This window comes from Monopterus albus, unplaced genomic scaffold (genome assembly GCF_001952655.1).
Source record: "Monopterus albus unplaced genomic scaffold, M_albus_1.0 scaffold176.1, whole genome shotgun sequence".
Classification (NCBI taxonomy): Eukaryota; Metazoa; Chordata; class Actinopteri; order Synbranchiformes; family Synbranchidae; genus Monopterus; species Monopterus albus.
This window is the reverse complement of record NW_018128056.1, coordinates 745,765-770,990: the sequence shown is the minus strand read 5'-3', so window position 1 is coordinate 770,990 and position 25,226 is coordinate 745,765. Positions and strand designations below refer to the sequence as shown.

Genomic DNA, 25,226 nt, shown 5'->3' with positions numbered 1-25,226 from the left:
ACTCTATACATTCTAGCAGGGAAAATACAAGATATCAGCTTTTACATAAAAAGCTGGAATATGAATCTGCTGTGTATCCCATGTCTCAGCTAATATACCTCCATCCTTCCTTCACATCCTTCTTGACTTTCTCCCTCCCCTCCTCTTTTCAGTTGCCCATCTCTTTAGCTTCTCTCTTCAGGGTCCTGCTCCACAGATGACTAACTTTAAATTGATGTAGTTATAGGTCTCTGCAGCAGAACATTATGGCCATGCAGGTGCTATACAGAAAACTGCTGCATTTCAGGTTGTAAAACACTCAGTAGCTGACTGGTTTCATTGGGAATGGGGGAACACTTATGACATAATGCTTATCCATTCATGCAAAAGCACATAGAGAAATAACTGAGCAGTATGCTCAATTATTTCTCTAGCAGAGTATTACAGTAATTTGGGTACCTAACAATGGATTTTCCATACAACAAACAAGTATGCAAAAGATAATAATTTGCATTCTTTTTTTGAGCTTTTCAAAATTGGATTCATAAATAAAACTATTTTTTGTTGCAATGTTTTAGTTTATGAATGACGGATTAGCCAACTATAGAGTATCTTGAGGTTCTTGACTTTATTAATTCAGTATTGCCACAGTTATTCACTCAATCTCTGTCAGCCTGTTTACACACAGATTGCAAAACGTGGCAGCATCACATTCATTAATGATTGTTGCTTGCCAACAGCAGATAGGTTTGCAATTCCCACAATGGCAAAGGTTAACAGAAGGAAGCTTACCACATTTAACAAATTGCTGCACAACTTGCATGCTGCAAATTTGTCCAAATGAGCCCCTGATTAGCACATCAAATATGTGTTGTTTAATGACAACATTTAGGCAGAGGAACATTTTTTAAAAGAATATAGAACAAACCCAAGAACTGAGCAAAATGGATAGAATCTTGATCATGGTAAAAGTGGTTTTACATCGCAATGGCGATATATGGATAGAGTGATATATTCATCTTTGTCTTGAAAACCAAATGAGAAACAGTTTGTGGATAAAATAACTATATATGTTTTTTTCTATTCTCACACATTTAACATCTAGCAAATCAAGGTACTTAAGTACACTAATGCAAATATCATACAAATCCAGTCCTGCCATTAGTCCTGTACATTTATCGCCCACCATGACCTACAAACATGCATGACAAATGTGCCTTATATCAGGTTGTGAAACATCACTGCAGCTTTGCAGTATAAGCCAGCTGTTTCAGCAGCTCACTGCTGTTTCTGACATCCTCTGTGGTGCAGTCCTTTTGATTTGGTGGGAACGGGGAGAGGTTAGAAATTTGTGACTGCTACATGGCCGTTACTCTCTTGGAAAACATGTTCTGATGTCCCTGCTGCAGATTGCAGCAGCTACAGGGTCATAGTGTGAGCGCTGTTTTCTGTGTGGCTTATTGCTGGTCATAAATGATTTTGTATAAAATGGGTTGTAAATACCTTGCTTTGAAAAGCAATTCTACTCCCTGAATGACATGAAAATGAACTTTTCTTTCACCTACTCCAATACCCTGTAGTAAAATGGTGAGATGTGAATCTGAATTGAATGAACCTGGAAGCTTTATGATTTCACAACGTCAAAGCTCGTTGAATGTAGTAAAAAAATTAATCAATTAATTAAAAAACAGCAACTGGCATTGGTTTGCAGTGATGACATCTACTCTCACCTCTTACCGAAGGTTAAATGAAACCTGATTTAAAACACAAAGAGCAGAAAGAGATCAAGGCGTCCCTGTCTGACTCTTCTTGTCTGTAAAAGTCACCATTCTGGATGATGTAGCCTGCCTCTGCAATGCCGCTGCTGCTACTGCTGCTACTCTCAAAAGCTTGTTTCACATCTTACACAACCCTAAAATGAGCTTTTATGAACAAACACCACATTTGGACAATGTGAGCACAGCAGCAGATACAGCTATTTCCAGAGATGGTTCTTCTGATGAAAGCTTCCCCCCAAAATACTGTTGACTGTTCTCCTTGTGTATTTATATGCACTCTAAGCATGAAATTTGATTTGTTTAACATCTTCTAAAGGCTTACATGGCTTAAAAGTAAAAACGTTTTTGATATGAGCTATTAACTGATTCAATGATTGAACAGTATGGAAAACATATCGCTGTTAAAGACTTATAGAGTACATCTAAAGTAATTAGAGCGAATGTACTAAATAATATATATTTATAAGGTTCAAATATTTGTTAACATTTCTTAAAGGTTGTTCCATGTTATTATGTAACTGTATGTGCATGTGTGTTTCAGTGAGTGGGTGTGTATCTGAATGTGAAGGGAGACGTTTTTCTCAAGGTTATAGGTTCCTCAGTGATGCGCCCTGTGACGCCAGAGCGCACAGTAAGTAACAGGACGGTTATGCTCCATTAAATAGTCGTTTTACATAAAAGAACATCACATCTCTGCTTGTTCAGATACTGTAGGCTGTAACACCTCCAGGGATGCAAGGATGAGTGTTCGATTCCTGTCCCTGATAGACTGAGAGGTTTTGTTAACATAATTCAAAAGGCATATATGTGTGCCATGTCTACAGCGACAGCCCGACCCGTGACCCATGGAAAGAAAGTACTTGAATGGGGAGACGCGCGCACTCGGATTGGCACAAGGTAACCGAATCGATAAATCCCCAGGCGGTTTGCCAGTTAGTGACATGTAATGTCCTGTTACTCTATAATATAATCCAAACAATAAACGGCCGGGTGGGTTTATTGATATCTTACACCTTCAAAAATGTGTGCCCCGCGACAACTCACCTGTTTTACCGCAAATCAGCGGATCCCACCGGACTGAACTTCACACTCGGTCAGCCTCAGTCATTTGCCAAGCATCTCCAACGCTCCATCACCTCCCCTTAGCCATTTGTTCTTCTGCTTCTACCACCCTCTCCTCCTCTTTCTCCTGCGGCAGTCTGGAGCCTCCCTCGAGTGCACCGTGGTGCGCCCGAGCCCGGCCACACCCGACACCTGCGGTCACCTCACCTCACTCTGCGGGAGGATAATGTGGGTATTATGGCGACCAGTCCATTACTATCTGAGCACTGACACAAATGCTCCTTCTGAGCTTGGCCAGAGTGAGAATAACGTCTGAGCATGCGTGACATCCGCTGAACACCAGCACTGATCACTGTACGCTATCTGTCACCCCAGTGCGCGTGTGTGTGTTTACCTCCCCATATCATCTCCCAGCTGTTCTCTCTCCATTTTATTTATTTATTGGCATGAAGGCTCATCGACTCACAGGATCCCCAGAATTCCCAGTTTCACAGTGCACGGTTTATGGTACTTTGATTTATTGCAAATTAGCTTGAGATTGTGTATAATTAAATCACAATATCAGGGCCATAACTCCCTACCATGTCAATATAAGTATATTATTTAAGACTCTATTGGGCTCATGTGGTGCATACTCCAATAGTGTAAACATGTAACTTTATTTACTTGAAGGTGAGACAGAACGATGGGGTGTCTATAGGGGTCACCGCTCAATTTTATCCTCGGCCCACAAAGTGGATTTAACTGGCCCTGATTTGCATGAACTTCATTAGGTAGAATATTTCCAAATCAGGTTGATCAAGCTAGGGTAAACATATAATAATCAAGAAGTATTCATTTTAAATATGAATTTTTAGAAGAAATAAGACATTTGGTGTGCACGTTACTATTAGGTAAAAGGAATGACAATGCATCAGTTCAGATATACATTACATACACTGTATGGTTAACAGAGCCTTATATAAAATCCTTTGCCTCACACTCACACACGGATGGCAACAAGCTACCACTTCAACACATGGACAGGAGGAGACTGAATCACCAGCCCCAGCATTAACCCACTCTAGATTGGTGTGTAAGATCTTAACTGGCCTGCACAGTCTGGACCTCCACCACATCCAACAACTTTCTGATGAATTGAAAAGCCAACAGCGAGGCAAGTCTTTTCACCCAGTATCGCTGCTGGGCCTCATTATTCCTGTTGTGGCTGAATATGGAGCAACAGCCCTCAGCTTCCACAAAGCCTTCACAGAAAGGTCGAGACTGTTATAGCAACAGATTAATAGGTTTTGGAATCAAATGTTTGATACTTGCAGATGTCCATTTGACCACACATTATGTAGTCTGTAGTGGAGAGAACGGTGGAATTACTCTCTCTGCACTGTCCTCCAGGGTTTGACTCACAAACTCTGCTCAACCTCACGCTTCCATCTTCCTGCAACCTGACAGTAATTGTGTTGACATTTTGCTGCAGTAACACTTGTGTGCTTTGTTCCATTTCAATCTGTTTTAACCTTTGCCAAATGCAGCTGGGTTCACAGTTTCATAAGAAGCCTCTGGTTGCTGTTACGCTACACTATGCTACGTCTCTCATCTCCTGGGACTCTGGGAGACACACACCACTCACTATCAAGATCAATAACAGTTTGTATGAGCATCTAACAAGAAGCAAAAAATAAAAAAAACTATTTCCATGTGGACAAATTGCCCCAGATATTTGGATTATATAATGGCCACACATTTCACTAATTAGCTCTTTTAATCTGTGATGTGAATGTGCCAGGCTAATAATGTTGTGGGTTTCTGGGCATTCTGGTGAGTTAATTCACTCATCAACAGAGGTGATTTTTTTAAAGATGTCAGTGTTGTGGGCCAATAAACCAGAAACCATTAGCTGCTGATAAAATTGCTAAATGTGACAGCAGAGGAGATGAGATAATTCTCTGTGGGTTTCTCACTATGAGTGACCAATCTAAGCACATTTTATTTTAATTGAATGAAGCCACCCATTCAAAAGCTTATTGCCAGAGCAGAGCCTAGAGCGTTAAAAAAAAAAAACACCCTGCTTCAGCTCATTTAGAAGACAGAATTTGAGCTTACTCTTAGGAGACTGGTTTCCCTTAGCACCACTGAAATCAGGCATGTCAGATGCTGAACTTGTACCCTTTATTTATTTAAAACAACCAGGGTGATATTTTCACATTAGTGCCTTATATTAGCTGATAAAAGTTCAATGAGGACCAGTGGTGCAGTGATTGAAAATGCTAATTTCCTCGTGTACTGTTTTGTAACGGGCCTGGGACTATTTTTATACTAGCCATGCTCTTCAGAGAGAGGCATGGTGGTCGACAGTATAACTGACTACCTTTCTTACTTTCTTTCTTTGTCTCATCCATGCATTGGTTTCAGGCTATTTTTCACTGGATGAGGAAGAGTATTGACTGTTTCCATGGCTACAGTGCGTAAGAGTACATTGGACACAGATATTATGTAGGACATAGTTTCAACTACGCTGCAGCCAGGTCTTGAAAATAGGTTCATCGTATTCAGACGGGAAGGGGGAGCCTCCAGGGAGGAGGTGGTGACTTGATAAGGATATGCTAAGTGAAGCAGAGCTGAGCTGTCAGCAAGGAGGAAGTGGTGGAAGAAGAGGAGAAGGAGGGGGCAACTGTGGTGGAAAGAATAGGGAGGCGATGAAAGGAGTAGGGGAGCGACAGAGAGGGTTTGATGAATTCAAGCACATGTGAGACTCAAGAAGGTTTCGGCACTGTTTGTCCTTCTTGCTCCATCTGCGCTCAAGATGGAATAAATTATATGGTGAAAGACAGAGTGGCAGCTGAAAGGGAAAGGTTTGACTTTCACTGTGCTAAATGTGATTTTCTGTCGCTATCTCCTGCAGCCAGCTGCAGCTATCTCCTGTTTCTCTGTTTTTTCCCCCTCTCTCTCCTTCTCAAACATACATTCTCTCCTTCTGTTTCTCACTTATGCTCACACACACATTGACACACATGCAGGATGTTATGTGTCAGCCAGTTTCACACTTGTTTGACAGCGGAGGCATCATAATTTGCAGTCTGTCAGATCTCAGTCATGGACATTACATTTACAGTTTTTAACAGTTTGATTAAGAATCTGGTGTTTTCAATGATAAATAAACATGTTTGTGCACAGCCTCATTGAGTATTCCTCTGTCTCAGGAGCTAGGCCTGTACCGGGCACTGGGTGTTTATAACTGTTAACAGGATGCCATTATTCAACGCTGTGGTCCTTGAACATTGCTCTCTTTACAGCACGAGCTGATGAGAGTAGAAACAAGTGAACCGCAACCGCAGACAAGACACATTCATCACCTCCACTGTGGAGGGGAGAAATGAGGGAGTTAGAAAAAGAAAAGGGCTGAGATTAAAATGGGGATATTTGAAGGAAAATGGAAGCCTGGGCTTCATGGTGGTGTGGGACACTGCAGCAGTAATTAATAAATAAATAACATCTAGGCTGAGTCCACCACCATCTGTGTGTGTTCCAGTGTGGGAGGTGGGTGTGATGGTTTCTGTCTCTCATAGATTTTGCATTACCACAGTGGTGGAAAGCAGGAGGGAGGTGTGTGGAGGGTAAAGAGCAGGAATAGACAGGCAGGAGGCAAGAAGGGGGGTTTCAGGGAGGTAGTGTGTTTAAAAAAAAAAACGCTTCAGGAGTGAAAGCACGGCAAGAAAGGTCAGAGGGAATTAAAGCTTAAAACCCCTCTGTTACACTTCTGGTCCAGAGAATAAAACACAACTTTATTGCATAACTCTCTCTGCATCGCGTGTGTGTGTTTCAAGAAGGTTGAAAATGAGTCAGTGTAACCAAAGCACCCTTGAAGCTCTTCAGACCAGTGTTTCCCCACACACTGAGATGTTTGTCAGTGCTTTCACTTTGGAATAATAACCTGTGATTACTTTGACAGTGTTAATGGGTTTGCTTTGCCATGGTTACAATCCCAGGAAAAGTTTAATATCTTGGTTAGACACTGTGATAGGGCTGTTTCTGTGTCTACATACAGCATCATTTGTCAAAAGCTGCATCACAACTCAGATTTGGGGCAATGAGAACATGGGTTTAGAAACTCTGGTGCAGACCTTCATGAATGTCAAATGGTTATATAACACAACTCTGCATCATGCAGTAAGGTGTAGTCTTAAGGAAACAGCTTCATCAGCATAAATACTGGATAGATTAACCTGGACAATGTCTGCATTGAGGGCTCGGACTCAAAGGAACAAATAAAATGCTTGAAATACCAGAGTGAAACACTGCAATGTACTGCAGTGCCCTGCACAGACGTAATGTCTATGTGCTTCAAATCTCAACTGTGTCATAGCACTGAAATGAAGAGACCAAGTAATACAGTATAGGAGGTTGACTATTTAAAGTTCTACATGGATAATATGCAGCTATATCCTTTAGCTGTTCATAAATGTATGTTTATTTCTAAACATACATAGTGTCCTCATTTTAGTATATTAAAATTTAACCGCACACAATGAAGATAGAAGCCCAGCTTCATATAGGTCATCAGCCAGAGGGTATTATATGGGTATTACTGTGCTCATTATTTATATGTTGATATGGAAATATTTGTTTTTATACAATGCAAACCTGAAAAAAACTGAGAAATATTTCCTTATAAAAGATGTAAATACAATAATCTGAGACAGAACTTTATGCAAAACGATGCTGCAGAACACAAAAAACAATTAAATATCTGCTTGTTAAAAATATCGCAAATATTCTGCTGAACACTGGTGTCATTCAGTTTTTTTAAAACACATTTGGAATTGTAAAATTCACCTACCTAATCGTGATCTTTAATTGCTACTTATGGAAGAGGATTAACGCCCTAATCCTCTTTTATAGTAACTTAATGCACGCATGGATAAATAAATAAATAAGCTAACATTTTCTTCTATTTGGTATGTTGGTATTTGATGTTTGTTACATTTAATTCAGATTTTATTTTATTTTACTACAAAAGAATTACGTAAAAGGGGCAGCTTTATTTTTGTATCTCCCTTGATATTTGTTGATAAACATGACATCATGGCATTTGGTTGTGATGGTTAAGGTTAGGTATTAGGGCCTGGGGAACTGATTATGTCAGTTATTACAACTAGTGAGACCAACATGTGTGTGTGTGTATGTAAATCACTGCCTTATCTTATTACAAAAATGCACACAGAAGATTTTTCATCTGCCTTTCTTCTTGTTTTTTTTTTTTTTTGCACTGTCTCACTTACACACACATAATGCAGGTGTTTGATATCCACTTAAATAACCCTCAAGTGGAACTAATATAATCAACTAAAGGTTCTGCTTCTCCTACCTCACTGGTCCTGGCCTTATCAGGCCATAGCGAGTGGGGATGAGTAATGCGAGTACATCCAGGCTCTGTAATTGGGTTTATGCATGTCTGATTCCAGCCCAAGAACCTCATGGAGACAAATGGCATGGGAGTTTGCCTATGCGCACACACATGGTAGAGAGGCGGGGGTGAAAAAAAGGGGAAGAGGAGCAGGGGAACATGACATCCAGGTCAAGAATCATTGGTACACTGATATAAGCTTTGCATGCTGAGTGACTTTGTATTGTATGCTCTGCCAGATGTTGTCAGTCCTTAATATCTCTACACGAAAGTGCTGCAGTTTATTACAGCTCTAATGATTAGCTAATTAACTTAATAGTTAATAAGATAAAGACAGTTCATCTGCAACTATTTTGATAATCATTTGATCAGTTCAGTCACTTTCGAAGAAAACATACTAAACATTTAGCCTACTGGTTCCAGCTTCTCCAATTAAAACAAAGCTGACTGTTAGTTGTAGCTCTAGATTTTACAGTCAACTGCCAGTTTTGAGCTATTAAATTATACAGAAAGGTGTTTCTAATATTCTGTCCAAACACCATGCATCCTTATAAATGATCACCTCTCTAAAACTGTTTCTATAAAAACTGAACATTATAATGTTCTCTGCACCTCCATCACTGTCTGGTTTGGCTCAGCAACCAAACAGGACAGTCAGGACTGCAGAAAAGGTCATTGGTGCAAGCCTGCCCTCCATGGAGGACCTGTACACCTCACGGGTCAAAAGGAGGGCAGAGAGGATCACTGCAGACCCCTCACACCTCTGGACGGCGTTCCAGGTCACTGTACGTCAAGACAACCAGGCACAGGGACAGTTTCTTCCCCTGGGCCATCACTCTGATGAACACTTAACCAATGACAGTATGACTGGACAGTAACCCTCAGTGCAATACCTGTAAATATATCTCGTACAGATTATACGGACTCGTACAGGTCTCTATTTTTAAGTACTCTATTTTTATTCCTACTTATCCCATTTCACAATGAGCATTCCTTGTCTGTCCGCATTGTTTACTGCCTGTTTATACTGCTTATTATGTTATACTAGCCTTATGCTGGTTTACAGTTTACTTGCCCCTTGCATGAGGATATATACATACACAGTGAGAGCCGATGTACCAGAGTTAAATTCCTCATGTGTCTGACACACCTGGCCAATAAAGCGGATTCTGATTCTGGTAAAGATAGTTTTAGCTAGATGGGGCCTATATAATCTATTAAACTGGCATCCAAGTGTATACAAACATCTCTTATTTATGTATCTTTTAATATCCTGTGGTAGGCTATTTCATAAGGATTTTGTGATGTATTTTCACCCATAGTGGTTGTATCATATTTAAATGTCATGCTTCATAATATTCCAAAATGTAAGTATTCATGTGTTGTTTCTAAAAATGTACTCTCCGCAGAGAGCTTTGGATGTGGTATTGTTGACGGTCTTATCAAATTAATAACCAAACAGAGAGAAGGGGGAGTCTCTCTGCTCATGTGCGCCTCCCCGCGAGTGTTGGGCTGGCGGGGTCTTGCCGTGCCTCCTTTCCCATGCTCGCCCCCCGAGGCGCGTGTCCGTGCGACCCGGAGTGTCCGCCAGGGGGCAGCTGTGTCTCGGTCTGAGGCTGCGCCGCTCCCGCTGCATCACAGAGAGGAAAATACCACCAGATGGCGGTTTAGGATTGCTGCTCTTCTCTCAAGGCGCGGTTCCGCTCGCACGGCCAATTTTCAATATTAAAATACGCAAGATTTTATAACGAAAATCGAATTATTGTTTCGGAAGGTGATAATCTATTCGGCGATGGTCGTTAAAGGTGAGTGTCTTGTGTTTTTGTCGTGTTTTGAGTGCTGGGAAGGGAGACGGAGCACAGATTAAAGATGGTGGACACAGACAGGGAAGACTGGCTGGTTGGGGGATGGGCGCTAGCGGCTAACGGAGGTGAATGTGCTTTCTCTCTCTTCCTCAGTTACATTATAGCATAGCGGAGCCATTAGCTTGTGAGCTAACCCCAAAATTTCGGTGAGACAACTTGCTAGAAGGGCGAGTGGTAGCTGCAGCACAGGCCTGTTTTTGCAACCAAATCCCATCCAGGGCTGGAGTTTGGCTTGTCAACAAATAAAGAGCCATGCTGTGTGACGTGTTTTCTTTCTCTTTGCAAGGCAGGATTCAGAGCATCACCTTCTCTCATTTTGCACAGCCCTTTTAGGATTGTACAGTATTGCCCCGCTGCCGTGCATTGCTGTCTTTGACTTTGGTTACGTTTGTCATCCGCTCAGTTGCTACTTGTCACGTTGCTGACTTTGTTGTTATCCACCCATGGTAGTTCTGCTTTGTGCAAGAGATGTACACTAAGAGATATGAACGCGCTACTTTCCCCCTGTCAACATCAGCATCCCGCCTCCTTCTTACCGTCAAGTTTTCAGAGTAGTGGTGACTTTTTACACGGCTACTAAACAGGTTGCTCTTTTAATGAATAGCAGCACGTGGGTGCTTTGGAATATAACATTTTCAAGATAGGCTAGTGCATGTTTAACAACATTATTATGGCGCTTCTTTCCCCTTTCCCGCCCCCTTCTGTGCGGGGAAGTAGGCACCACTGAGCGGGGAAACATGAGTCACATTAAGGGGGATGGGCTCAACCAACCAGCCCTACAGGTTCATACAGGCTGCACTTCTGGCTCCCCTCCCACATTGACCTATGCAGAGTTCACCCCGTGCAGAAGTAGTCAATAGTGGGTCAGAGTGCCTCCTGGCAGTGTGCATTAATCTCAGATTGTTGCGTAACTGCTTTGTTTACAATCAGCCATGTGATTTCTAATCCAGGCTCTTTTGGATTGCTGTCTGCATATCAGCCCGCTTGGATGCCAGCTGGCCTCCTATTGTCACTCAGTGTCCGCCCTACATTTCATAAATTACATTTAATTAATCTTCCAGTATAAGTTAAGCAATACATGTTAACCATTGTGAGAACTGCGTTTGCTTGTGCTGTTGCAGTGCATGTATAGTTGTATTCATTTTCCTCTGACACTGTAAATTATATAACATGTCGTCTGCAAGTTTAAATCTTTCACCAAATGTTGGTATATTTTCAATAAGCATACTATGAATATATTCTGAATGCATATGTAAAATGTAGCTTGTTTATATACAGTATGTATGGGGGGGGGGTTCCTGCAGTGGGATCTTGCTGTATCTAAGTCTAACTTAAACATAATTTCTTAGCTGATATTTTTATATGATACACAAACCAAACTTATGAACATACCTTATTTGACTGAGGGTGATCCGGTGACTCCATTCCATTTATAGAGGTAAAACCCTATATTAGGATCATCGATGTAATTTTCTGTCAGTATTAATACAACAGAACAAGAAATGAATGTTTGCTTTTGACTAATCCATCATAAATACCTTATGAGATGTGTTATTCATACTGATTTAATTAAAAATTCAATATTGCCATAAGTGTTTCTGCAACAATGCCAGCAATGGTCTAATATGCATGGAGATATTAAGGGAAAAGTTTCGCCACCAGTGTATAAACAATGTGGCAAAATATTTAATGGATGACGTATTGTCTAATAATAGTACATTAGGATTGCACTCAGTGGCAAGAAATCACTTTGTTCTGCAAGAGGCCGATGTTTGTGGCCTTCATCAGTGACACAATCTCACAGTACAACTGCTTCTCTACACATTACACACAGGTGAAAGCTCTTGAGTTAATTAGCCTGCACCTGGTTGAGTAAACGTGAATGAAACAGGCTGAGTTCTTAGGACACAGGTAACATTTTCACATTATAAATTGTGTTTCCTACAGCTGGCATTATATATTATGTTATGTTGTCATAAAATTAGTTTATTTTTGTTCCGTAGAGGATAATAAGTGGCTCCAGCTCAGGTAGGAACTGGAAGTGAATGTGACTTGTACATAAATATTTAACTTCTGTTGCTGTCAGCCATGTGCACTAGGGCTGTTGTAGTGCTGCTAATAGTGAGGGGGAGTTTTCTTCATACATAGACTATAGTTATTCAAAAAGACTTGTGCCATCCCAGAAATGCGTTTTTGTGTTTATCATTTCTTTCTTTGAACAACTGCATTGAAACAGTGTGTGCTTAATGAAAAGGCTGCTGTAATCATGTATGTCTGTGTAAACCGGAAAATGCTACTGCTGATCAGATGTTAACATGCAGCTCTGTTTGGATATTTGAGTGTCCCCTCTACAGGAACTGTCAAACACTAACATGAAATTGGGAACAGGATCTATAGGTGACATGTACAATATCATGTGAGATCCACATTGTGACCTTTACCTCTTTGCCAAGTGCACAGTAGTCAGGTTGTTTACTTTACGTTCAGTAAAAGAACCATCATCTTTTCTTTAGTACTTGGATTTGTTAAAACACATAATTGCGGTTGTAATACAGTCAATTCTCCAAACTTAAAGAGTATAGATGTAGTTTATTTGGCTCTGACTGTTGGTTTAGATATATCCACATTAATATGAATGTGTATATAGTTGTCTGATGCCAAACAGAAGCGCACTGAAGAGAAAAATGATACAGATTCTTAATAGCCACTCAGCTCTCAGACTCAACTGCTGCATGCTTTTTGTTAGGGCCATGACACACCGAGCCCTTCGGGCTGTTGGCGTGCCTCTGTCAGGGCCAGTGTGTCCCGCAACGTTGGCATTAGTCGGACCCTGTTGGCGGCTTTTTGGCCTAGTCGGCATGTTGAATCGGCGTTGGCCCATTGGACCTCATCGGGGGCCACTCTGGCTGGCTGCTCAGCTTAGCAAATTGCTACACAGGAAGAGGATCGTTTGGGGAAAGTCCCTTTAGCCTGTCACTGTAGTTTCCTTATTTCACATGAGGTTTCTCCTTGTTTTTCACCTTTACAACCTCCTTTCTTCTTCCACAACCAAAAGACCAAGGACTGAGAACAGAAGTGCCATTTACAACTTCTTATCAGGCATATTCTTGATTAGAAGCCGCTATAAACAGCAGCTCAAGTGAACGAGAGCTACTTTAACGCTTGTATTTCCACAGTCTAGTTCTTCATTTTCCCTTTCTGAACGGTAAATACAGATACCACCACCTGATGGTGGGGGGAGTTATTTTTTTTTCGCGCAGGTGCAGAACATACTGTACGTGCTAGTTGGCCGTCGGCTGTAGTTTGTGCGATGTGTTCAAGTGTTTTCAACCTGACTGGCTCAGACAAAGGTGACGCAGCAGTCGGCCTTTGTCCCTGCTACTTCTTTCACGTCGGCCTTGGCGTCTCTGCCCTTAGAGCCCTGGGCTTATAATGACAGAGCTCAAGAGATTATGTAATGGGCTTGACATTTGTCAGAGGTTATTACACAGTGACCCTGACTCAAGGTGTTGGCTATAGAAAGAGCAATATTTCCTATTCATAATGTCACCCAGCCTTTCCAGTTCTCAGTACAGTCAGAGGAAGGGGAATGAAAAAAACACTGCCATCTGCCCTTATTACTCACTTTCAATCTGTCTTTTAAGAAAAACACATCTGTAGGCATTGAAAAATAAATGAAGCACTGTGATTAGAGATATTTTCACTCAGTATAAGTTCAGTTCTGCACAGTTATGTTATTGAGAATAATACAATATGGCAGGTATGCATAGGTGCCCAGTGTTCTGAAATCACTTCACACAGACTGCTGATGTCTGTGTGAACAAATCTGCATAGCGCTTTCTGAATAGTTTGCCACCCCTGGCTTTGTGGAGGCTTTCATTGTGATGTGGTTTCCTGTTGTGTAATTAGGTGCCTCACTGTTGTTAGAATCATTGACTGTCATTTTTCTGGGCAGGGCAGCTCAGGTCAAGTTAGGAATAAGATTGCTGTCAAAGCAAGTTGAATTTGTTTGCTTAACTGTTGGCTCATGCTGTAGCACTTGTGCACAGATTGTAAGCCTGTGGATCAGTGGATTTGGTGGGATACCTGTGAAGAAGCAGCTAAGTAGAGAGAATTAATGGGATAAAAGTAGTAACTAAAGTTTGTTACTTAAATAAAAGTAGCAATACCACAATATAAAAATACTCTGTTCAAGTAATAGTCCTGCATTCAGAACATTAATTAAAAGTACTCATTATGTAGAACGGCCCATTTCACATGTATAAATAAATTTTAATCGCTGATGTATTATTGTGTACATCTCGTTTTATGTTGCAGCTGGTAAAGGGGGAGCTAGTTTTAACTACCTTATATGTTTATAATTTGAAGTACTTTACATACTGCTGGGTCGCCTGTGAATTTCCCACCAGAGACCAATAAAGTGATTATATGATTATAGTGTAATTTTTTTGTCCTAATCTGGTTCTAAAAGTAACTAAAGGTATAAAAGTAATGTAGAGTAAAAAGTACTGTATTTACCACTAAAATGTGTTGAAGTCAAAGTATGAAGTAGCACAAAATGGAAATACTCAAGTAAAGTACAAATACCTCAAAATTGTGCTTAAGTCATTGTACTTAGTTAGTTTCTACCGCTGAATAAAAGTATATTAAAAACATGTAAAAGAAACAGTCTTACAGTTCTTTTTTGCACTGGTTTAACTACTAACTGGTGTGTGTGGTTGGACCAGGGTTATTAAAAACCGTTTTTCTGTGTTGCTGTTTCTGCTTTTTCAAGCAGTAGAGTCGTTGGTCACACGTACAAAACATTATTTCATTTCATTACAGACACTGAGTTTTGTCAGCTACCGGTTCTGACCTTTTTAGAGTCATTACATTTGCACAGGAAACTCTGGCACTACTAAGTATTGATTGGTTTGAAATGTCACGCACACTGTAGTGAGATTAATCCAAAGTGAGGTGCCAGAGCTGTTGGCCAAAGAGGAAAGTGAGAATACTATAGCAGCATCAAGGTGGTAGCATATAAAAATGAACTTTAAAACATTGGATCATTTGGGCTCATTTCTGCATTTAAGTAAAATCGTAAATCACTCCTTCATTCAGCGTGGACAACAAGTTTACATAGCATGTGTACTGGCTGGGATGTTTGTAAGGAAAACCCCAGGGCAGCTTATTAGCATGGCTGGGGTTAATCTTCTACTGCACAGTCAAAACCTGTAGTGGTGATTTAATGCTAAATATAGTTGAGCTGAGTCTGTTAGAAATTGTCAGGATGACTGGAAAGGAAATGTGTTGACTTGCCAGATAATGGGTGTGTCCGAAATCGTCTACTACATAGTAGGCTAAAATGTGTATGTCTAAATTTATTAGACAGCTGAGTAACTAGTCACATTATAGCTATGCATGTAAGTTGTGCATACTAGACGGTGGAGTGGCTGCAGTGCTTACTGTATTTTCACTAGAGTAGTAGGTATTTGACAGTAGTGGGTGATTTTGGATGCATCCAATGTATTATTGCAATGCAAATACGTTGTTGGGTCAGATGACAACCCGTGCTATTGTACCATAAGTGAGGCAAAATCTGCATTCAGAAAACATTTGTTTGTCCTGTTCACCTGTCAGGTTGCACAGTAGTGATACTATATGCATCATGTCACGGGTCTGTGTGTGTGTTTCTGAGGCGTGTGATGGCCCAGTCGTTGCTAGGCTGAGCAGGCTGCTTTTACCTGCAGCTGAAGTCTGGTTTGGCCAAGCCTTTGACTGGCATTCACTTTTACTGGTTTTACAGTTTTATAGTGGCAAGAATGGAAACACAATATTAAGACTTTATTATTAACTTTAATAGTTTCAGTACAATTATGAGTTTGAGCTTCATGACCTGATCCTTGGTTTAATGTACTGTATGGCATGTTCCTAAATGCATAATATTCCAAACATAATACTTAGTCTATGTTAATGTTTTAATGGGGCTGATCTTTACAATGGTCTTGCTGAACAGATGTGAAAAGTAACAAAGAACCTTTACTCATTTTAAAATTTTGAGGCTCTGATCCTCCTGTAAAAATGTATAATCATCTTTTATTTGAATACACCTCAAAGGGAAATGCAGTAGTTTTGACTGAACTAAATTTATTAGACAGCTGAGTAACTAGTCACACTGTAGCTATAGGTGGAGGTTAAGCTCATACATTTCTGCACCTTTGCTGATGTGTTTTGTCGCCTTAGTTCTGCATCAGCTACATTTTAAATGCACGAATTTGATATTTAATAGAGTATTTTCACACTCAACCGTTGCTGCTTCTGCCCAAGTCAAGGCATCAGTTGACATTTGAATTCAGTAAAGGCTGCACTCCAGTGATGACATGTAAATCCATGGAAACACAACACAAAAATAACTAATATAGTCCTTGTTAATAATGTGTTACTTTGGTGTCTGTTCACCTTGATCAAGCTGGCTGCAGAATTCCTCTTTCCACAGCATAGTAAGTCAGAACATTGCAGTGTTGAAAAATGTCCAGTTAAAATGTTTTTTACTCTAATGTTCAGTTTATATAAAGAAATGAAATAATTGTTGTTTGTCCCACTTGATTCAGAGATGTGATTTGTATTATATGGAAGTGCTTTTCAACATGAAAAGAGGGAGCTTGGATATATTGAACAGCTCATTCTGTATTTGATTTAACTGATTACAGAATAAGTCACATTATAGATGAGAAATGATCAATTTAAAGTCTAGTTTCCCACTTGGTTTGGCGAAACTGGTTTGGATGGCTGCTGTCTGCTGTGTACTCTTTGGGTAGTTATGAAATGTTGCTCCCGCCTGCGTCTGGATTGTCTGTTCTGTGGATACTGACAGCAGTTCATTGCATGTGGCTTTGTAGACTACAAACCTTATTAAAGTCTGAGCCTGAGACAGATGGCTCAAAGAAAAGACTGCTACCAGCACTTAACATGCAATGAGCGCAGGAGAGTGTTGAAGGTGATATGAACAGTGACAAGTAGCAGATGCAGGTCTCTCTACATTCGTATGTTTATTTCTGATGAATATAATTGTGTTATTGTTTGTGCATACAACTGGTTTATAGTGTTATAAAACTTTTTCTTAAATGTTTAGCCTTAGTAGTGGTTATAAATCGGTAGGGTTGTCACCAAATTTAGGTAATTGCTTCCAGTTTCAAGTTGCATAATGACTATGAAACATATAATCCCAAGCCAAATTAAAGGGGTTGATTTTCAGGACCTTGGGCAGACTGTTTCCCTGACTCAGAGGATAAGACTCCAAAAGCTGCCTCAACAAATAATGTGCATTTGTCAGTTTCCTAATTCCTGCGTGGAAAGAATTTCTTGGCCACTTTGGCAGTGAAGTGAAGGTCCAGAATTTGTATGAATAGTGATTGAGAGATGTGAATTTTATGACTTGCCTCCAGGAGTGTAGCGGAAAGAGGTTATGCATTATTGATCTATTTGTGGAGCATTAAATTTTGCTTCCAGTTTCAAATGCAGAGATTGATATTCTGCTCATAGTCTCAAGGGTCCATGTTTGGGGGATAAATAAATACTTGCTCTGGAAGGATTTGAGTTATTTGGGTTTATGGACATTTACAGGAGCCAAATTTAAATTTGACACCAGACCAGACCCGCAAATGCCTTTTATGTTACTTATACAGGTGAGGTTTACAACCAATTTCAAGCAACAGAAAATACCACTTCCTGAGCATGTGTGGTGGCAGCGTGTCTCTTAGTGGTCAGCGCACACACTTTTTCTTAATATTGATTCACTGGCCTGTGCCAAGTCAGTTCTGTGGTTGTACAGAGTGGAAATGGAGTGGTTGTAAAAGGAAAGAAGTTTCATAAGGCGAGCAGCTTGATAGAGCTGCCTCATAGGTCTGAAAACCATTAAGACTTTTCTTTATTGGTATTGGAAACAAGGGTCATTCTGTACCATGCACAGAACAAGAACACAGTCACTGCAGCAAAACCTGGTTCTGGAAAAATAGTTTTTAACATGAACGGCAAAGACATATTGGGACTGTAACAATATGTATAGTGTTTGTTTCAGATGAATCCCATTGAGGTCTTAAGTGGAGACAGGCAGGATTCACCGATAACACATTTGTTTGGGTTTCGTTCACTTCCCTGCACTGAGACATCATTAGTTTACTGCATCTGCTCTTTCGGCTTGTGCACAGGGGACTGAGGGGTTTCCCTGCTCGCGCTGGCTCACTCCAACAGATTATTTACTCGCAAACCTTCCTTATTCCCTACTGGCTGCATATTATCTCTCCAGCGTTATCCACATGTGAACTGAACAGTCCAACAGACAAGCCCACTACACACTACTTCTAAAACTGTTGCCATCAGAGATGAAAATCATGCATCTACAGTAACTGATGGACTCACAATTGCTATTTGGCTGTGATGTATAGTGATTTTTAAGAACAAAAGACATCCTCCATGTGTCAAACGTTTTTAAAATCTGTTTTATGAAAGTCAACGTGGTAATTTTGCATTTGAAAACGGGTGCGAGCAGCCTGTATGCTATGAAAAAAAGTGTGTGCACCATCACGCACTGGCTTAATTCAGTTGTCTGTGCAGTTCAGAGACTGAAATAGTGTGTAATGGAGCAACTAATACAGTAATAGTGTGTGACCAGTTCCTAGCTTTAGGGCAGTTTGAGGATTTATTTTATGTGTCCCATTTAAATGGCATACAATCCGATGTCTGAAGTTGTCATCTTTAGCACAGACGAGGGCTGCAATCAACAATTATTTGTCAGTTTTGTTTGATTTACTACATCTAATGTGAAAACATAAATCACAAAGCAACAAAACTTCACGTTTAAGAAGCCAGAATCAGTGTTTGTCCTTTTTGTTTGAACGATTATCTACATTATTGCAGAATGTCTGACCATTGTCTGATTTCTTATTTAAATTTTAGAGTAGATTATGATACCATTATAATATAATAGCATTATAAATAGTATTATGATGGTATAATATGCCAAATATATGGTGAAAGCTTAATTCAGTATTTAATTCCTAATGAATCAAAATCAATTTTATGAAATTATTAAAGTGCCCGTCGCAAATGTCTTCAAATGTCTTGTTCTGTCCAACCAACAGACCAAATCCCAAAAGATATCAAATTTACTGTCACAAATAAAATAAAAGCAATGATAATCTTTGGCATTTTTGCTTAAAAGAATAATTGATGATTGCAGTGGGTGTTCGTTGATAAACACTTAGTATTTATAAATGATGAAAATGTCATCAGTTGTTTCTCTAATGTGACTAACCGCACCTCACACAGCCTCCAGTAGACAAAGCTAATGTGCACCAGGATAGGTTTGTCTCAGAACATCATTGAATGTACCTCCCACTGTGAATCCAACCAATTCTCTCTTGTCTTGCTGTTTTTTGTCAGACACCTGACTGAGAATTACATACTCTAGCTCCTTGTTTTAAATCAGCCAAAGTTCACAGGCCTCTTCTGATTCCCTGGGTATTGGTGTATATCTGGGCAGTCATTATTGCCCTCAGCTGTCAGTGCATTAGTGCTACATAACAGTCTCTTAACATCTGCCTGCTCAGATTATCATTAGCTTCTCCGACTCCAGCAGTATCTTTGACATGCCACCAGATCATTAGGAAGTAATAGCGAGTGTGAAGAGGACTAATGGCCTCCACAAGGGGTGTGTATGTGTGCCTTGCCCAGTCCTCTGTCTTTCTGCCCCTCTAGGTAGACTGAAAATCTGGGGCAAGGTGAGAGAAGAACAAATGAGTCTTTTTGCCCTCCTCTCCCTCCCTCTGTACGGCTGTCACACTTTCTCCAGCTCTCCCCCCTCCTTTGCCCCCTTGCTTCCCCTTAAATACCCCCATCTCTTTTCTTCTGGCTATTGCGGCTCCATTTTGCATCAGCTGCAGCCAAGCAGGCAGCCATTGCACAAGCGGAGAGAAATATTGCCTTCTCTTAAAAGCCTTTTTTAATGATATATTTATCCTTTATTCACAGAGGTGCTTCTCAGGAGACTGAGAAAAACTGTTTTTCAGTAGAGAGCTTATCAGTTTGTGCAGTTCACAGCACCCTTCCCGTCCTTTTTGTGAAGACATAGCTTTGTGTACTGTGGAGAATGAGTGTACAGTAGTTTATGGCAGTAACAGCCGTTTGTGTGTGCAGGAAAAAGACCCTACTATTTGTCTGACACTGTTGCCTTTTTCACACTGAAATTGTGACCTACTGCCAGTGTTTTGACCCTCCTTCAATGTGGGGAAAAAAAAGTGTGAATGTTTAAATGTCATTCATAAAATGCGCTATTGAAAAAATTTTCCACATCCTGGCTTCTGGTTATATTTGCGTTGTATGTCTGTTCACTAATCTCTGAGTTACTAAAGAACTGTTCCTGATGTAACCCCTTCAAGAAATACATACACAAACTTTCCAGATTCACGTGTGTGTGTGTGTGTGTGTGTGTGTGGGTGAGTTACATAACGGACAGAATCAGTCTGTGCTGTCATCCACTTACAGTAAATTAGCAGCTATTTTGATATTGCTCAGCACTGTGACAACATTTTTCACAATTTTTACAAACCAATCAGTGCCATGAATGCATTGACTACAGTTATTACTCATGACATTTGCACACACATCAAGAACCACGCTAATCAGTTTTGCGTGAGGTGAGCCAACAAAGCTACATTCACACTTATCTCTCCCCCCCATTGTTGTTTTGGTTTGTAGACTACAAGCGTAAAATTTACGTCACAGCTGATGCAGAGCGACGACGTGTCTCGCCTCTGTTGCTGAGCGCTGGCCTGCTGTCTGAATTCACAGGCTGGCTTGTGGTTATACCGCCCTTAGCTTGATCTGTATGAACAGCACAAGGGCGGGACGTTGGCAATCCTTTGGACCGGCAGTAGCACGGGATCTCAGTGTAAAAATGACTGTCTACACAGAAGGCATAGTACGTGAAGCACATTAGCAAAACAGCAGCAACTTTAAGCACCTGCTCACCACCAAATGGCCCAGAGGTACAGGTAACACATAGGGGATGAACACAGTGGAGAACACAGAGGCTACGTAGCCACAATACTGTATTTCCTTCGGGAGCTGGTGAAGACCAGCATGGCTAAAAGGAGAGTAAAAACGTGTTGTAAATAAGTGTTGCTTATACCTGGTTGTTATAGACTTGCATTTCTAGCTTTGTTCAACCAACAGGCCAAAACCCAGAGAGAGTCCATTTCTCAACTTTGAGAAGTTGGAAACAGTGTATTTATGGAATATTTACTTGAAAATTAGTTGGAACAATCAAGTATCAAGCCCTTTGTGTAACTGTGAGCCAGCATGCACAATACAAGGAATTCAATATTATTAAATGTATGTGATATGTTGAACTGTCCTAAGTGAAAGGGCCTAATGAAACATTTTAAGGTGTGCATCTCTATGCGTTTCTATTTAAACATGTACACCTGCACTTCAAGACCACACATTGACAATGTCTGGCTTCCGACATGTGGCCATAACCTAGTTCAGCGTTGTGTTACTGTGTTTGCCTATGATAACAAGAGAGTAGAATCCATTTGGTGCAGCGGGATGATTTCAGTAGCAATAGATAATGTCTTAAATGTGGACCCTCTCCAATCTATCGAGGTGCCCTGGAGCTAAACACTGTCGTAATGTAGCTGTGTTCACTGGGATCAGTAAAGTCCACAGAGTGTAATTTAAAAGCCATGTCAATGATTTAAACCATGGCCATATTTATTACTGTGCCCGCCTTGTGTCAGTTTTAACTGCACATTTTCAATTTGTGCAGAAATGAAGGACATTTATGCATTATTTTTTTTCATGCTCTTACTAGGTATGCCTTGACAAAATGTCACAAAATGTGACTATATAGAACCTTGGTGAGAAAGTACACAAGGCATCGAGTGGTTTGGATTGAAAAGTGCAGACAGATTCATGTTACTGCTGGTAAGTGATGTATGCCTTTGGTCTGCTAAGTCATAGACACCCAAACTTCCTGTTTCTTGTTGGTTATTGGTGCAGCATGTATGGATCATGCCGATTACCGTCTGCTGCTATCTTCTGTTCCTCTTCCCTTTTTTACAGGCAGATAAGTTATGTATGTATGATAAGTTATGTTCCAATAAATCTCTGCCTGTTTGGTCTTAGATCTGTCTTGATGTTTCTTCCCTGACCACCTCTTTCTCTTGGACTGAAATGCGTTTCCCATTTCCAATCATAGTTCACACATTGACATAGGAACAGTGGGCACTGCTGTGCATGTGCTTGTTTTAAAAAAAAAAAAAAAATTTTCACGTATGTTCTGAGGTTGTCTCTTTTTACTCTTCTCCTCACTCGCAAAGAAGAATTTCTGTATTTGCTACCTGTTTGACTCCAGGTAAAATGAGACTGAACGTTTGTTATGGATGAGACTTGTGGTACTTCTGGGTGAACACCAGCAGCCGATCTCTTTTCCACCAATCTCATCAAGACTCTAACAGATGCATCTGGCTTTGACTTGAGCCAACTTTAAACCTGACTTTAACCACTTCTGTCTGTAATTGAAAGGCTTTTTGCATGGTTATATTTAAATGAAGGCTCTAGTCTTGTATTAAAAGCCATGATCAGTATAAGCAGTTCATTACCACATCTAGGTTTTAGGCTTTGTCAGTTGATTTCTTTATAGCATAGTCTAGTTTCATTCTGTGGTTTCAGAAAGGTCAGTCCTGTCTTCAGCTAATAGAGCTTGTGTTAAGGTACCGTGTACGTTCATCAAACAGACTTGAACTCAGCTCTCTCATTTTCTTTTTACATTGTACTATGAATGAAATAATTCCTGCAAGGCAGACATGAACCCAATTAACAAATGTTGAATTATGTCACATCAAGCTTTTCAGATTTCTCAGATCCATATGGGCTTTAATTGCAGCATTATCTGCCACAGTAGCTGGTGCATGCCAACGTACTGCCTGCTGTTTTTGAATGAGTGAATAGCAGTATCTCAGAAGTGAACACTGACCTTTTATGTAATAAAAAAACAGTTGGTGAGAATGTGCTGCATTTGTTGAATTAATCTTCTCCCTCTATGTGTGTCAGGTTTTCCTTTGAGTGTTAAAGCTGATAGATGCTCACCTTTCCCCTCTGATGTATTTTGTAGGTTTGAGCTGCGAAACACGCCGTCTGTTGCAATCAGATACCAGCATGTAGGATTAACACTACCCTATCTGATCGCCCGTGACTAAAACACAGCTAACTCAGTTCTGACAAATCAGTGTTTCCTGAGATTTTTATATAAACTGTGTCATTTATCAGCTGTGTCCACACTTTACTTAAGAAATTGAATTCCCTTAAAATAACATATTGTACAACGTACAGTCAGAGAGGTCAAAGTACACTCTCTGAGCTGCCGTGCACTCGGTAGACTGTCTGTTTGACCTGCCATCTTGAGGACTAACCCTCTCATTTTCAAGTCACAGGATGACACCTCAGGCCAGCAGGGCCATTGAGATTCAGGTTAATTGAATCCATCTAGATCCATCTGGGCTTACTGTATATCCACAGTGATCTGGCAAAAACGCAGCTCCCTGCTGTGTTTTAACACGGGGGGCTGCGTTGGTCAGGGGGTGAGGGGTTGCAGGAGGGTGTTGAAGGCGTGTGTGACAATAAATGAATGGAGAAGGCCACGTGTTTTCACACCATTAAAACAAAGTATGAACACAACCTTAGTCTGCTTCACTCAAGTGCCCAGCGTTAACCCCTGACTCTGCTGCAGTGCTCTTCAGGGGTAAAGAAGAGAGAAGCTTCTTTCTGCCTCTCCCTCCTCGACAATCCTAAAGTGTGGTGGCAAAAAGAACATTCGACAGACCACAGTCTGCCCACGGAGTCAAATTCTCAACAAGCCAAAAGCCTCAAAATAAACCTATTTTGAGAAAATAATGAAAGTGGTAAATGGCCATTGTGAAGAGAATAACTTTGGCACAAGTATGGGGTGTGTTACTACGGAAACCAACCATGTAAAGAAAGACGAGTGCTTCGTAGGGGTTAACATTTGTGCTCACACAACAATCGATCAGTTTTTAATAAATGACAGGCCACTTTTGAATGTAGACGTCTTAAAGTTAATTCACTTCAGCTGGAGCTTGATGTAATATCAGTTCAGTAAGTCAGTGGCTACTACAGTTTACAGAGACTGGAGAAACAGAGCTTGTGCCTATGGCAGTAATATAAAGACAGAGGAATAGCTCTGCAGTTTCTGTCTCAGTTGGACTCGACCCAGTGCTGTCTTATTTTAATTTGGCACTTTCCATTGTTATGCCAAAAAAATGCATGCACACCTTAAAGTCTCAGTGAACTTCGGCTCAAGACCAGTAACTTAAATTATGAACTTGTGGATATTTTTTCCATAAGTGGCTTTAACCTTTTCCTTAACTGGGCTTGTATATAGAGTGTGCCTATGTAGCCTAGTGATGTGAGGTTAACCATGTCCTTTCTTTTTTGCCTGTTTGTTTGAAAAGCTGAGGTGACACTGAGGGAATACACAGTCGTGTTGTTTCCTGTGTTTGCGCTATTTATTTAAGGAGCCTTCTATGAGTGATTTAGCTGATATTTAGCGCATTGGAGCTAATGATGGATGGTCTTGTGGTAAAATGCACAGAGGCAAAGCTGCCAAGGAAATGCCTTGAGACTAAATAATTCCAGATGGGTCAAGCAGAAGCTACAGACGATCATTTTCATCTAATTATTAGCTGGGGTCTCTCCTAGAGACTATCACTCTGCTTCTCTGTAACTTAGTTACATCTTATTTGCGTTTTAGGAAAAAAAATTTGTTCAATCCAGTAAAAATAATTTTCATTAGTCTGAATAAGCAGAGAATTTATCTGAAAAGCATACATACCTAAGCAGAGAAATTACACTCGAAGTGCATCTTCTGCTGAAATCTCAGGTTTATTTCTGCTTCATAAAATCATAGGCTTGTTTGTTTTGTTTGTTCATTTTCTTACACATAGAAGGAAATTGTTGACAGTCCTCTTGTTTATTGTGGGTTATTTGCACACTTTGATGTTCTGCTTTGTCCCAGTAACCTTCCTGAGGCAACACAAGCATTGTAAAAACAGGCTGTGGTACATTCATTAACATGACAATAAA

At 40.4% G+C, this 25,226-nt stretch overlaps 2 protein-coding genes across 5 annotated transcripts in view; one reads left to right on the top strand and one right to left on the bottom strand.

The window, feature by feature from the left end:
* Positions 1-3,146, bottom strand: part of slc35g2a (solute carrier family 35 member G2a) — a 5,263-nt gene extending 2,117 nt beyond the window's left edge. Inside the window, exon 1 of the mRNA XM_020616607.1 lies at positions 2,802-3,146. The gene's annotated coding sequence lies outside the window, so the exon portion shown is untranslated. The remainder of the gene's footprint in view (positions 1-2,801) is intronic.
* Positions 3,147-9,872: 6,726 nt separating this feature from the next.
* Positions 9,873-25,226, top strand: part of stag1a (STAG1 cohesin complex component a) — a 34,901-nt gene continuing 19,547 nt past the window's right edge. Inside the window, exon 1 of one of the 4 annotated variants that reach the window (XM_020616655.1) lies at positions 9,873-10,025. The gene's annotated coding sequence lies outside the window, so the exon portion shown is untranslated. Of the gene's footprint in view, positions 10,026-11,926; positions 11,997-12,018; positions 12,114-25,226 lie in introns of those variants that run through there. The other 3 variants (XM_020616654.1, XM_020616653.1, XM_020616656.1) reach the window with 3 other exon arrangements.